General features: G+C 43.2%; 1 protein-coding gene across 1 annotated transcript in view; it reads right to left on the bottom strand.

Annotated features, from left to right (window-relative positions):
- LOC122559316 (sodium-coupled neutral amino acid transporter 1-like) overlaps positions 1 to 9848 on the bottom strand; it is a 68433-nt gene extending 58585 nt beyond the window's left edge. The window contains exon 1 of the mRNA XM_043708674.1: positions 9605 to 9848. The gene's annotated coding sequence lies outside the window, so the exon portion shown is untranslated. The remainder of the gene's footprint in view (positions 1 to 9604) is intronic.
- Positions 9849 to 14009: the final 4161 nt, after the last annotated feature.

The following is a 14009-nucleotide window of genomic DNA, read 5'->3' as shown; positions in this document are numbered from 1 at the left end:
CATTTTCATGCAGACAGTGGTGTGTGTATGGAATGAGCTGCCTGATGAAGTGATGGAGGCTGGCACAATTACAACATTTGAAAAAAACATCTGGATGGGTATATGAATAGGAAAGGTTTAAAGGGATATGGACCAAATGCTGACAAATGGGATTCAATTGATTTAGGATATCTGGTCAGCATGGATGAGTTGGACTGAAGGATTTGTTTCCATGCTGTACATCTCTATGACTCTAGTAGCAAAAGGTACAGGCATTTTAAAAAGTAAATTGTCAACTTCCAACAAGTAATTATACTAGTAAGAAAGATTTGTGATTACATAGTCATGATTTGGAGGTGCCGGTGTTGGACTGGGGCATGCAAAGTTAAAAATCACACAACACCAAGTTATAGCGCAACAGGTTTACTTGGAAGCACTAGTTTTTGGAGCGCTGCTCCATCAGGTGTTTGTGGAGTTGTGTGATTTTTAACTGATTACTTACTATATAACTATAGTCTATTAACCTCAGGATACTCCAACATGCTTAATAGCCATTGAAATGCTTTTAAAGAGCAGTGCAGGATACAGCTTAAGCCTCACTACTGCGTTGCCCAGGGTTTGTGAAGTTTGGAGCTGTCCTCCAGTAAATCGATTCACAAGTAGTCTTAAATTTAAAGCTTATTTGTATGTTTGGTAAAATGAAGTTTACCTTATAAAATCGCTACTCATGCTCCAACCCTTGAGGAAATGGATCGACAGTAAGGTCACTTGGAGGAGCGCGGAGTGTGTGGTTTAGGAGGGGTGGGAGTTCAGTGCACTGAATTAACAATGCACTGGGAAGCTGAGATCCATCTGTTGACTTTTGTATTTGCCGGCACAGTACATTAGGCAGCATGCTAGCAACCCACTCAGGAGAGAAAGGAGCCAGTTAAATTTGTTAATAACTCATTATGAACTCTTGGAATGGGGGCTTTGGGACTCAACTATAGCTACATGAGTTTGCTTGGCTTTTCTGAAGTTCAACAGTGAGCATAATGGGAGGCGGCTGAAGAAATAACAGACAAAATAAAATGGGAAATCCCCTGTTTCCCGCCTCGTTTTGTGAAGAGTTTCCATTCACAATGCTTGTTCTGGTAATTTGCTTTTGCTCCTTGACAGGTTACTTTCACTGCTTTAGCTGTCACTTTCATGTGGGATATCTGTGTCTCTGTTCTCGGGGTCATAATCAAAAAATAGCTGATCCGCATGGGCACTGCTTGTGCTTTCTTACTTTGGACCTTGGGTAATGGGCAAGATGACCAATGTAATTATTAGCACCAAGAACAGCAGACAAAACCATCAGAAACAGTAGGAAGACTACCAGTCAGCAACAGAAATTGAACAGCACCTACATTTTGTGCACAAAATGACCATGAGCTTCCAATTGCTGCCATTTCAACACACACTATGCTCTCTGGCCAATGTCTCGGTCTTGGGCTTGCTGCAGTGCGCCAGCAAAGCTCAGCCTAAGCTGAAGGAACAACACCTCATTTTCCACTTGGGAACCCTGCAACCTTGTGGTCTCAATATTAATTCAATACTTTTAGGGTCTGAGCAATGTTTCTCTCTGCAGATTCCCATGTCGTTCCCTCAAACTTATCATAACATGGGCTGCTACTACAACTGACCCATTGTCAGCCACAAATGATCCCCAGTAACAGCTACTGATTCTCCCCAGCTGACCAATACTCATTGCTTTGTCTGCCCTACTGATTTTCTCTCTCTCTCTCCCTCTCTGGGGTTCATTTCCACCACCTTCCCACTCCCCCACTCCTTCTCTAGCATGGACAAGACAACAACCTTTTCCGAACTACAATTAGTGCTGAAGAAAGGTCATTGCAGCCGAAAAGTTAACTCTGATTTCTGTCCACAGATAAAAACCGAGAACTGCGGATGCTGTGAATCGGAACCAAAATGTGGCAGGCTAGAGGACACGTTTTACGCTAAATAAATAAAAAAAAAAGCAATGAGCCGTGGATGCTGGAAATCAGAAAACTCTCCACAGGTCAGACAACATCTGGAGAGAAACAAAAACAGAAATTGCTGGAAAAGCTCAGCAGTTGTTCTGAGGAAGGGTCACCAGACCCGAACGTTAACTGATTTCTCTTCACAGATGTTGCCAGACCTGCTGAGCTTTTCCAGCAATTTCTGTTTTTGTTTCTCTCTGCAGATGTTGAGTTTTTTTTAGCAATTTCTGTTTCTGATATCCAGCAGCCACAGTTCATTGGATGAGTTGAGATGTGCAGCTCACAGGAGGCAACATCCACAAAATAGGATGTGCAGGCAGAGGGTCATCTCAATAGACATATCATGGTCTCGGGGCTCAGTGTCAGGCCTTCGCAGCCTGCTGGGAGAAGGTTCATAGCCAAGTGGATCAGATGGCTGCACATTACTAGGAGCTGTTAAAATCATCACCCTCCTTAAATCTTTTGCTTTAAGCCCCTTTCTGCGATCAGCCGGAAATACTTGCAGGATTTCACAGCTGATTTCTCACAGATGCACCAAACAGATGCCCCAGGTCATGTTTTCCAGGGCTGAACAATGATGTACATTGTCCCAGGGAATGATACCAGTCGGAACGAGTGACGTCTGAGGCTCTGGCTGGTTTCCCACAGATGGTGGGTATCACTGATTCCATGTGCCCAGCAAAGGAGGTCACCCCCGGTCACACCAGATTATTTGTGAAATGCCAGATGTTCTACTCCATCAGTGTACAGCTATGATATGAAGGAGCCGGTGTTGGACTGAGGTGGACAAAGTTAAAAATCTCACAACACCTGGCTATTGTCCAACAAGTAACTCCAAAGATGGCAGATAGATGGGTGACAGTGAGGGGGACTGGGAGGAAGCTATGAAGGAGCCGGTGTTGGACTGAGGTGGACAAAGTTAAAAATCTCACAACACCTGGCTATTGTCCAACAAGTTTATTTGGAAGCACTAGCTTTCAAAGTGCTGCTTCTCGATGAAGGAGCAAAGGTCCGAAAGCTAGTGCTTCCAAATAAACCTGTTGGACTATAACCAGGTGTTGTGAGATTTTGAACAATGTACAACTAACATGCAGTCCTGATTATGGAGTTAAAAATCACACAGTTGCTCCAAAAGCTAGTGCTTCCAATTAAACCTGTTGGACTATAACCTGGTGTTGTGTGATTTTTAACTTTGTACACCCCAGTCCAACGCCGGCATCTCCGAATCCTGATTATGGAGGTGTACATACGATTCCCAGCTGCCTGCTGTGAAGCTTTTGCCTAATGGTCCATTCTCCTTGATCTTTTTTACACACCTACGGACTATAGCTGCCGTTGACACTTGTGAGGAATCTGAAAACAGCAAAGCCCAGGACAGTGAGAATGTGATCAAGATGACAATGTGATGTGTCATTGAGCCAGCAATCAGGGTGCTGAAGATGTGCTTCAGGCGTGTTGACATATCTGTCGGTGCCCCTCAGCGTGCTCTCACTACACTCTCCAGAATGGTCGTGAGGGGCTGCATTCGGCAGGAAACTATCCAGATTCGGACCTTCATGAGAAGAGAGGTGGACAGCACAGAGCCCCTCCAGAAAAGGAATCTCCCATGGCCAACGTATCAACTGTGGTATACGTCATTGCTATGAATGACAAGGTTTGTTTTGCATTTATTTTCAGGCCACATATTACACACATCACTCCCACTCCTTCTCTCAACTAAAAGCAGACCTACAAGCCACAAAGCATCCCTTTCCAGCCACCCATTGCTTAGCATTAGGTCACATTGTGTATCAATACTGAGAAGGCCACTATTTGGCAGCAGGGGAAAATAGGAGTACAAGAACACAAGATACAGGAGTGGATTTGGCCCATTGAGGTCGCTCTGCCATTTAACACAATCACAATTGTCCCCAACTCTCAATAATAGGATATCACCAAGGTTTCCAAAGAGGAAGCAAGGTGGCTCAGTGTTAGCACTGCTGCCTCACTGCTGCCAGCGACCTGGGTTCGATTCCAACCTCAGGTGAGTGACTGTGTGGAGTTTTCACATTCTCCCCGTGTCTGCGTGGGTTTTCTCCGGGTGCTCCAGTTTCATCCCACAGTCCAAAAATGTGCAGGTGAATTGGCCATGCTAATTGCCCATAGTGTTCAGGGATGTGCAGGTTAGGGGCATTAGTCAGTTGTAAATATACAGTAGTAAGGGAATGGGTCTGGTTGGATTACTCTTCGGATGGTCGATGTGGACTTGTTGGGCCAAATGACCTGTTTCCACACTGTAGGGATTCTATAAAAAGCGATGTCTCTGCTCATACCTCCTCTGCTTTCCCACCCTGAATAGCCTGCATAGACCAAAGGTTCATCTATCCCAGCCTGAAATGTATTCAACAATGAAGCATCCTCAACACTCGAGTGTCACCAAGCTTTCCAGTCCTGAATGGGTCCTCATGCAGCGTAAGTTGCTGAGTGGATTAAAATGGTGCAATAGGCTTCTGAAGGCTGAGTGCGGAGGTTGAAGTGATTCACTGGAAGCATTAAGGCTTTGTTTGATCGAAAGATGTGTCGCAGGAATGCGATCACATAACGTGGCTGAACGTACTTATTGTTCACACTCTCTTGACCTACTTAGGCAATCAAACTGCTTTCAGCATTGAATCTGCAACTGTGGCATTAGACTTCTGCTGTTGATCTCTTAAGCAATCATCTGCTACTTATTCTTGCTTTTCAATGGCAGGCTACTTTCGCCTATTGATGTGAAAGAGGATATCCTACGGGTCTTAAACACCACAGCACTAAGTTCAGGGAAGCATCAGTGAAATAAGGCACACACTTAGCATAGTAAAGCTCCATTAGAACAATCAGTTAACTTCTTCCTCCATCTCCGCAAACCAATAACTGGTATCTTTGCAGTTTCACTTCGAATAGTGCAGCTGAAACTGAGTAATGTGGGCCACCATCAAACTTGCTCATTCTAATTGGTTTGAATCCAGAAGTTAGATCCAAATGCAATGACCTAGTTGCACTGTACTTCAGGGCTACTACCTGTTGCTGGACACCATCCACCTCCAAGGGCATTGTTAAGTTAAATTTCCTTCCTTAGAGTCTGAAGAACATTTCTACAGATTCACAGTTACTTGTAAGTCTCTTTGGGAAGTCCAGGTTACCAAGAACAGGAAACCAAGCAGCAACGTTTTGCCTTGTTTTTCTATGTTAAACACACAGCTATAACAGCACACGACACACTGAAGAACGCTGGTAGCAAGCTAAATGCTAGACTTCTGATACATATAGATATGTACAAAATCTAATTTTATAATCACTACCTTTACTTTATAAAGTCAGTTGTGAAGAACTGTCTTTTGTTGAGGTGCACGGAAGTTTTCATTGAAACTAATGCTTACTGTGTGAGTAATCTTTTCTGTGTGGGCAGCAAGGAGTCAGGTTTTGAAGAGAGAACTTATAGTGGGAAATGGTGCAAAGGGTTGTTCCACTCCGAAGCACAAAAACTCAGAAGTTTACAGGACGAATGGAGGACATTCAGAAAAACACTTCTTTTTCAATAGTCTCTATTTTACTCTTACCATCCTCTCCTTAAAAGTTGCAATGGTCTCTGTCTCCCCACTTCATTTGCATGTTTTTAACTATGCTCATAGAGTTACAGGAATCTACAGCAAAGAATAAGGCCCTTCAGCCCAAAAGGTCTGTACCAGTCAAAAAGGAGCAACTATTCTAATCTCATTTTCCAGCCAATAGCCTTGTACGTCTTGGCAAAGCAAGTGTACATCTAAATACTTCTTAAATGTTATGAGGGCTTCATGCCCCTACCACCCTTACAGGCAGGGAGTTCCAGATTCCACCACCCTCTGGGTGAAAATGTTTCCCTCACATCACCACTAAATCTCCTGCCTCTTACTTTAAATCTACACTCCCCAGTCATTGATTCCTCCATCAAGCGGAAACGTTTCCTCCTGTCTGCCCTATATACACTGTACAATTTCTCCCTGCCCTTGTAACAGGGATTTTTAAACATATCCCTCTTGATAATTACCTCTCCAACTAATCTTTCCCTGTTCAGCCCATAAAAAATAACGAAAGTTTCCGAACTTTCTTTTTTATGAGAGCTCTACTGAACTCTGCTCCAATGAAAATAGTTTCAAGATCTTAAGAATCTAACGCAGGTCAATAAAACAAGATGATCTGACACAATCTGACTCCCAGCACCAACTCTATATCCCCCAAGCATTTCTTTAGGAGGAGTTTGTTTCAATGTTCTATTCTGGAGTAGTTCCACCCACAACTACCTCATTTGTAAACAAGAACTTCTTGTATGTTACATGATCATATATGAACCAAAATATATTCAAAAACTTGTCATATATATGAGCTATGAACTCTAGATGAAATACTTATGCTGCATTTGTCCTTCAGTCAGAGATGAAAAACTGCTGCTTCCTTGCCATAAAGATAGTGAATATGTCAATCAGCTCTTATTTGAGGTTTAATTTCACGTAAATGCGACAGAAGTGTACAGAGTTTTGATATCATAAATTGATTCAGCTTAGAAGGCCACTCAACCCATTGTGCCTGTGTCATCTCTTTGAAAGAGTTGCTCTTTTAGTCATATTTTCCTGTAGCCCTGAATTTTTAAAATCACTTTCAAGTAAAAATCCAATTTACCTCTGAAATTAATTATTAACCCTCCTTCGAGCACCTGTTCAGTGAATTTAAAAGAAGCTTCCCCATGGATTGTTTTGTTGTTCAGTCTGAATTTGCATCCTCTGACCACGAAACAGTGTTCCTAATGGCCAGGCAGGAACAGCAGTGTAGACAGGAGTTGCACATGGGGGCCCTGCAGAATTCCCATCGTAGCACACTCTGAAGGAATTACCCAGGAAATTGAATCTTCCACTGGGCAATTCCTCTATCCCTAGAATCCTCAAAAGTCTCCAATCAAATCAGAGGATTCTAATGAAATTAAGTAAAATAGTTTCTCATGAGAAGTTAAAATGACACCATATTTACCTAACACACACTGAACTATATCTCCCCCAGATCCCTTCCAGCCACCAGACCCTGACATAACATTCCCCCGCGCACCCCCCACCCCCCGGATGTGACAACACATACTCCAGGATCTACACCCCCTGGAGAGCTGACACCTCCGCTCCAATCCACACCCAAATCTCCTCTCCAATGGATCTGAACCCCAAATCACCTCCTCCCTCACTGCTGCTGCCACTTGACCCAATATTCTCCTCCCATGATGGACCTTAACCCAATCCGATAAGCTCCCTCCCTTCGCTGGACCTGATCCAGTCCCTCACTATTGGACCCAAACAGCTCCAGGCCCATCATTTGCCCTTCCCACATCCCACCAGACCCAACATCCCCTGCCCATCACAACCTACCCTCTACCCTTGCCATCTGATACACAATCCACTTGGCTCCCAACTTTTTTCCATAGCATCCTGCACATCTGGCACCCTACCCAGCTGGTACCCTACTTACCTGGTCTTCCACCCATTACTCATTGGGCACCCTACTTTTCCAGCATCCTAAAACCACACTCACCTCAGAACACTTGCCCTTTGACATCAGAATATGTCAAAAAGAGTGCAGTCAGCCTTACCGTGACAGTTCTATGCTACAAAAGAGCTGCCAGAATGGATATACAGCTCTGCTTTTCTGAGTGAGACCAGGAAAAAGTGAAGATTGTAGATGCTGGAGAGTCAGAATTGCAAAATGTGGCACGAGAAAGGCACAGCAGGTCAGCCAGCACCTGAGGAGCAGGCGAGTTAACTTTTTGCATCAGGAATGTGAAGTGGGGAGGGAGCTGAAGATAAATAGTGGGCGGGGTTGGGCTGAGGGCGAAGGTAGGTGGGAAGGTGATAGGTGGATACAGGTAGGGGTGATGGTCATGTGTCAGAGTGGAGGGTGGAGCAGATAGGTGGGAAGGAAGATGGACAGGTCGGATAGGTCAAAAGGGCGATGCTGAATTGGAGGGTTGGATCTAGGATGAGGTCTTGGGGGGGAGATTTGGAAACTGGTGAAGTCGATGTTGATTGCCGTGTGGTTGAACGGTCTCAAGGCAAAAGATGAGGTGTTCTTCCTCCAGGTGGCGGATGGCTTGGATTTAGCGATGGAGGAGGGCCAGGATTTGCATAGCCTTGGGGGAGTTGGAGTTGAAGTGGTCGATCACAGGATACTGGGGTTGGTTGGTGCCTGTGTCCCAGAGATGTTTGCTGAAAAGCTCCAGAAGTTGATGTCTGCCTCCCCAATGTAGAGACCACAACAAGAACAACAGACACAGTAAATGAGGTGGGTGGAAGTGCAGGAAAATCTCTTCTGGATTAGAAATGATCCTTTAGGGCCTTGGACGGAGGTGAGGGGGGAGGTGTGGGCGCAGGTTTTACACTCTGTGTGACAGCAAGGGAAGGTGTCATGTGTAGAAGGTGGGTTGGTAGGGGACATGGACCTAACAAGGGAGTTGCAGATGGAATAGACTCTGCAGAACGCAGATAGGAGTGGGAAGGGAAATATATTTTTGGTGGTGGGATCTGATTGTAGATGGTGGAAATGGCGGAGGATAGTGCGCTGGATCTGGATATTCATGGGGTGGAATGTGAGGACCAGGGGGTTCTTATCCTTGTTGCGGAATCACCTCTAGCAAATCATCATTTAAACTGTCCTGCTCTAAGAAAAAAAGCAGTTCCAGCTTCTTCAATCTATCCATATAACTGAAATCCGTTATCCTGGAACCATTCTGGTACATCTCTTCAGAATGCACCCTATTATCTAAAGGGAAAGAAGACAGTATTTGATGCACAAGATACAAAAATGCAACAAATTAATTTTGAATAAATCAATATATCCCAGTTGTCAAAGATCCAAATGTACACACTCTGGTGAATTGCTCTGGCCACAAATTGCCAGTATAATCTGTCGCTGTGCTTATAAAAGGATCCTCAAACGATCTCAACAATTTAAAAAGACCAAAGAAAAACTATTAGGAAATTGGCATCGCCGAATATTGCGCAATGCAGAAAAGTTCAGCATATTACTATTTCCATTGATGACGATCATCGAGGGTTGAATTTTTTATTCATTCTGAAGTTTCCACTGAAAGCCCCTCTCCCCTCAGGTCGTGAGATTCAACATTGAAGCTGCCATACCTCTCCTCAAATATTCCTTTAGATTTGATTAAACTTTAACGGTAAGACAATGAGAATGTGATGTTTGATCTGCATATGGTCTAAAAACAGGGAACAAGTCAGCGTTTCTCAACTTCCCGCCCTTACATGCTTAAAATGTGGGTTCTTATGTTTTTACTGCATGAGCAGTTAAGCAAATGAATTTTAAAAATACACATGAAAGGAAACATCTGGGTTTTTTTTACACAATCCAATTTTGGAGCAGTCCATGCATTTTCTAAAAATCTGCAATTCACTCTTTCCAAAACCAACTTCTCCAGTCTCTGACACAGTTATCCCCTGATCCTCTTGAGATCTGAGTTTTATGCAGAAAAATGTTCAAGAAGATAATGTAGCAAAAGCAAGATTTGAACATTCTAGCCCAAAAGCGCGCTCAAATATAGGTTTGAAAGATTTTTTTTTGCTATTTACCTTGTAATTTTAAGGCTGGTGAAGTCCCTTCCACACTTGCTTCAGGTCACTTCTTCTGTTGATGGATAAGAATGGATTGTGAAATGTTTGCTTGTGTGGATCCGGTTCAACTAAACTCCACTGGTAGATCTGTCTCAGAGAGTTAATGTTGGAGGATTTGGCTTAACGAAGCGGTAGTGAATGTACGGAAGCAAAACCACTTCGGCAGTTACTCTCTAAGCCTTCCAACTCTCCTTTATATTAGCGGGACTTCACCTCTCTGCCACCGCCTCAGCAAATCTCGCGACACCATCCAAACCCAGTGACATATTATGCTCAAGATAGAAGCCCACAATTCATTACACAGTTGACACAAAAATATCTGGATTGTAGGGCATGTCCCAGCAGCTTTCCTGGGAAATACATCAGTAAATTACAAAAAGTAAAAGTCAATCAGCATCTCTGGGTGCCAAGGTGGACAGGTGGTGACTGAGCTAATGGTCTGTTCTTGGCTCAGATTTCCAGCATTCACCGTTCCCTTTTGCCTTTTGATTTTGGAAGAGATCCGGAGAGGTTGATTTGCCAGGAATAATACTCCAGGATACTTTTCACCATGTACCCATAGTGCAGCTTCATAGAAGCATAGAAATTAAGGGCTACGGGGAGAATGCGGGTAAGTGGACTTGAAATGCCCATCAGCCATGATTGAATGGCGGAGTGGACTCGATGGGCCGAATGGCCTTACTTCCGCTCCTATGTCTTATGGTCTTAAAATAGGAGAAGGAATAGGCTATTCGGCCTTTTGAGCCTGCTCTTGCCATTCAGTAGGATCAGGGCTAATCATCCAACTCATTACCCTGTTCCTACTTCCCACCCACCCCCCTCCCCCCCATATCCTTTAATCCCTTTAGCTATAGTCAACTCCTTTCTGAAATCACGTAATGGTTCATCATGTACCCATTGTTCAGGTTTTCCATAAGGTTGTGGTGCTGGAAAACCGCAACAGGTCAGGCAGCATCCGAGGAGCAGGAGAGTTGATGTTACAGGTATAAGACCATCAGGATTCCCGATGAAGGGCTTATGCTTGAAATGTCGATTCTCCTGCTGCTCGAAGCTGCCTGACCTGTTGTGCTTTTCTACCACTACACCTTTAGACTCTGACTCTCCAGCATCTGCTTCCTCACTTTCTCCCAGTTTTCCCGTAAGACAACTGCTATGTAAATGGGTTGTTCATTAGAATGCGGGGAAAGGTGATGCCTGGTTTGTTTCCAACCATTTACCCAGATTAGATACTGGTTGACCAGCATTCATAAGTATGATCATGAGAGCCTTTAAACTACAACTGCAGAAGGACCTGTAGTTGTTATCACTTGTTAATCATTAAATGGAAAGAGGTTGTGATGTCTGTTTCAATAACCCTCTACGGAAAGATTATGCTTTTTATGTCAGCGTTCTTGAGCACTAAGTCATTTTACTCAGCACTTGGAATTTGGTGTCAGGAGAGAGTAACAGGGATTGAATGGATTTTGATAGTGATGACAGAGTGAGCATTTGTAACCAAGCAAAAAAAGCATCAAAGGATAAATAAAGCTTTGGACTACAACTTGATACAGGACATTGGCAACCAAGTGAATCATTTTGATTTGGAATTTTCCAATGAGATTTATAGAAATATGAAGGGAGATTTGAGATAGAATTGGTCATTCTTTCAGTCTTGATATCAGAATGATCAGTTTGCCATGATCTGAATATGAAACCCAAACAAATAAGAACAGCAACTATTATCATTGATGGGGTAGGAGTTCCACAAGCTGTACTGTTATCATTGATGGGGTAGGAGTTCCACAAGCTGTACTGCACCTAGATCTCTGAGAAGTAGAAAAGCCAGGCATTGAATTTTTAAGACATTAAAGATTTTGAATGCCCCACCAATGTTATTTATGAATGTTATGTGTAGAACAGCAGACTCAGGAAGAGAGGGAGAATATTGAGCAGGACGTGATGGAACTGAAGTATCTAGCTGAATCTTGTGAATTCGGATTATGGAAGGATAAACTCAGTAGAGATACGATTATTTTTGGGACAAAAGATTCTGCTATGAGATCCTGTCTGCTGAGAGGAGGGAAGGTTCTTCACCAGGAAGTTGTTTACATGTGCAGAAACTCTAAGGTCGCTTATCAACTGTTGAAAAATGTTAAAGTGAGGCAATGCACTATGGCAATCCAAGCTACCCAAAAGTCCAGGTCAATGATGAAAAGGAAGAAAACTTTCAACAGGGCGAGCAAAAAGATCAAAACCAGAGTACAGGATGCAAATGGTGTTCAAGATACGAGAAGAAAAATAATCAGATCAATGTGGGGAAAGCAATGTGGGTAAACTGCACGATGCTAAACCACTTTGCTCGGCAAGTGTTTTGCTAAGAAGAGGCAAACAAAATGCACAAAGACCATTGCTGGATAGATATCAGATCATGTTCAAATCAGAAATTACTCTACTTCCTAAAACACATTGGTGCTATTATGTTTTTTTTGCAGGTTGTGACTTGTGATTGTTGGAAATACAAATACACAAGGAGAGCATCAAGTTGTTGTGAAGTATTAGATGGACAAGGTGTGTAACATTAGGGCATGAAAGGTAAAGTTGATGTTCTCCCAGGGAACAATGACCACATCAAGAGGATAAACTAAATTGAGAGGGGATGCTAAGGATGGATTTTGGTGAGAGAAGTTAGGCAAAGACAATAGATTTCTGACTGTGTTCTGGATGCCATTTTGGAAGTATAAATAGATTCCATCTTCCTTTTGGCATTTCTAATGCTACAGAAAAGTACCAGCATAGACAGCATGAGATAGTCAGTGATCTACCAAGTTTGAAAGCAGTTTTTTTTATTCATTCACAGAATGAGGGTGTCACTGACTAAGCCAGCATTTATTGCCCATCCCTATTTTACCAAAGGGTAGTTAAGAGTCAACCACATTGCTGTGAGTCTGGAGTCACATGTAGGTGAGATCAGGCAAGAATGGCAGTTTTCTTCCCTAAAGGACATTAGTGAAACAGATTTTTTTTTCTGACAATCAATTCTTGGTCATCATTAGATTCTTATTTCAAGATTTGAATTCAAATTCCACCATCTTCCATGGCGGAATTCAAACCTGGGTCCCCAGAACATTATCTGGATCTCTAGATTTACAGTCTAGCGATAATACGATTAGCCCATCACCTCCCCATTGTGTGGGGATGACCTGTTGTTCTGTGGATGCACAGATACAATCACAATAAACCATCACATCAGATTATAATCTCATGATAGAGATTTCTTACAAATATAAAACAAAATCCTGGAACTTTCTCCCTACCAGTATGGAGGGTGCACCTACAACAAATGTATTGCAACAGTATCTTCTCAGGGGCATTTGAGTTTGGGCAATAAATGCTGTCCTCGTCAGCAATGCCTACATTCCCTCAATGGAAAACAAAGGAGTAGGCCATCCTATTGTTCAGGCCTGCTCTGCCACTCAGTAGGATCATGGCTAATCTGATTGTAACTTCAAATCCACCATCCTGTCCACCCCAACAGACTTTCACCTCTTTACTTACCAAGTGTCTATCCACCTCTGTTTTAAAAATCTTCAAAGACTCTAATTCAGCCGCCTTTTCGGGAAGAGAGTTCCAAAATCTTTTGACCCTTTAAAAGAAAATAACTTGCTTCATCTCTGTTTGAAATGTGGTCCCTCTTATTTTTAAAGGACCCAGTGACCCCTCGTTTGACATTCTCTCGTAAGAGAAACATTATCTCCACATATACGCTATCAAGACCCTCAGGATTCTATCAAGTTCACTCTTTCTCTCTGAAACTCTGGAGGATGCAAGCCCAACCTATCCAACCTTTCTTGTTAAGACAACATTCCCACTCCAGATGTTAGTCTTCTCTGGACTGCTTCTATCAAATTTACATCACTTCTTGATTAAGTTAACCGATAGTATATACAATACTCCCGAAATGTTTTGACCAGTGCCCTGTATAGCTGAAGGCGAAAGTGTGTACTGCAGATGCTGGAGATTACAGTCGAGAGTGTGGTGCTAGAAAAGCACAGCAGGTCAGGCAGCATCAGAGAAGCAGAAAAATCGATGTTTTGAGCAAAAGCCTGATGAAGGGTTTTGTGTACTCAGCCCCCTACTGTACTCACTGTATACACATGACTGCGTCGCCAAATACCAGACTAATGCCATTTACAAGTTTGCTGATGACACCACCATAGTCAGTCGAATCTCAGATGGCGATGAAACACACTACTGGACAGTCTCAGATTCCTCCCTCCCCTTCCTCGACCTTTCTATTTCTATCTCAGGCGACCGAATCAACACGGACATCTACTACAAACCAACCGACTCCCACAGCTACCTGGACTACACCACCTCCCATCCT

Source organism: Chiloscyllium plagiosum, chromosome 19, assembly GCF_004010195.1.
Source record: "Chiloscyllium plagiosum isolate BGI_BamShark_2017 chromosome 19, ASM401019v2, whole genome shotgun sequence".
NCBI lineage: Eukaryota > Metazoa > Chordata > Chondrichthyes > Orectolobiformes > Hemiscylliidae > Chiloscyllium > Chiloscyllium plagiosum.
This window is presented reverse-complemented; position numbering and strand designations above follow the sequence as displayed.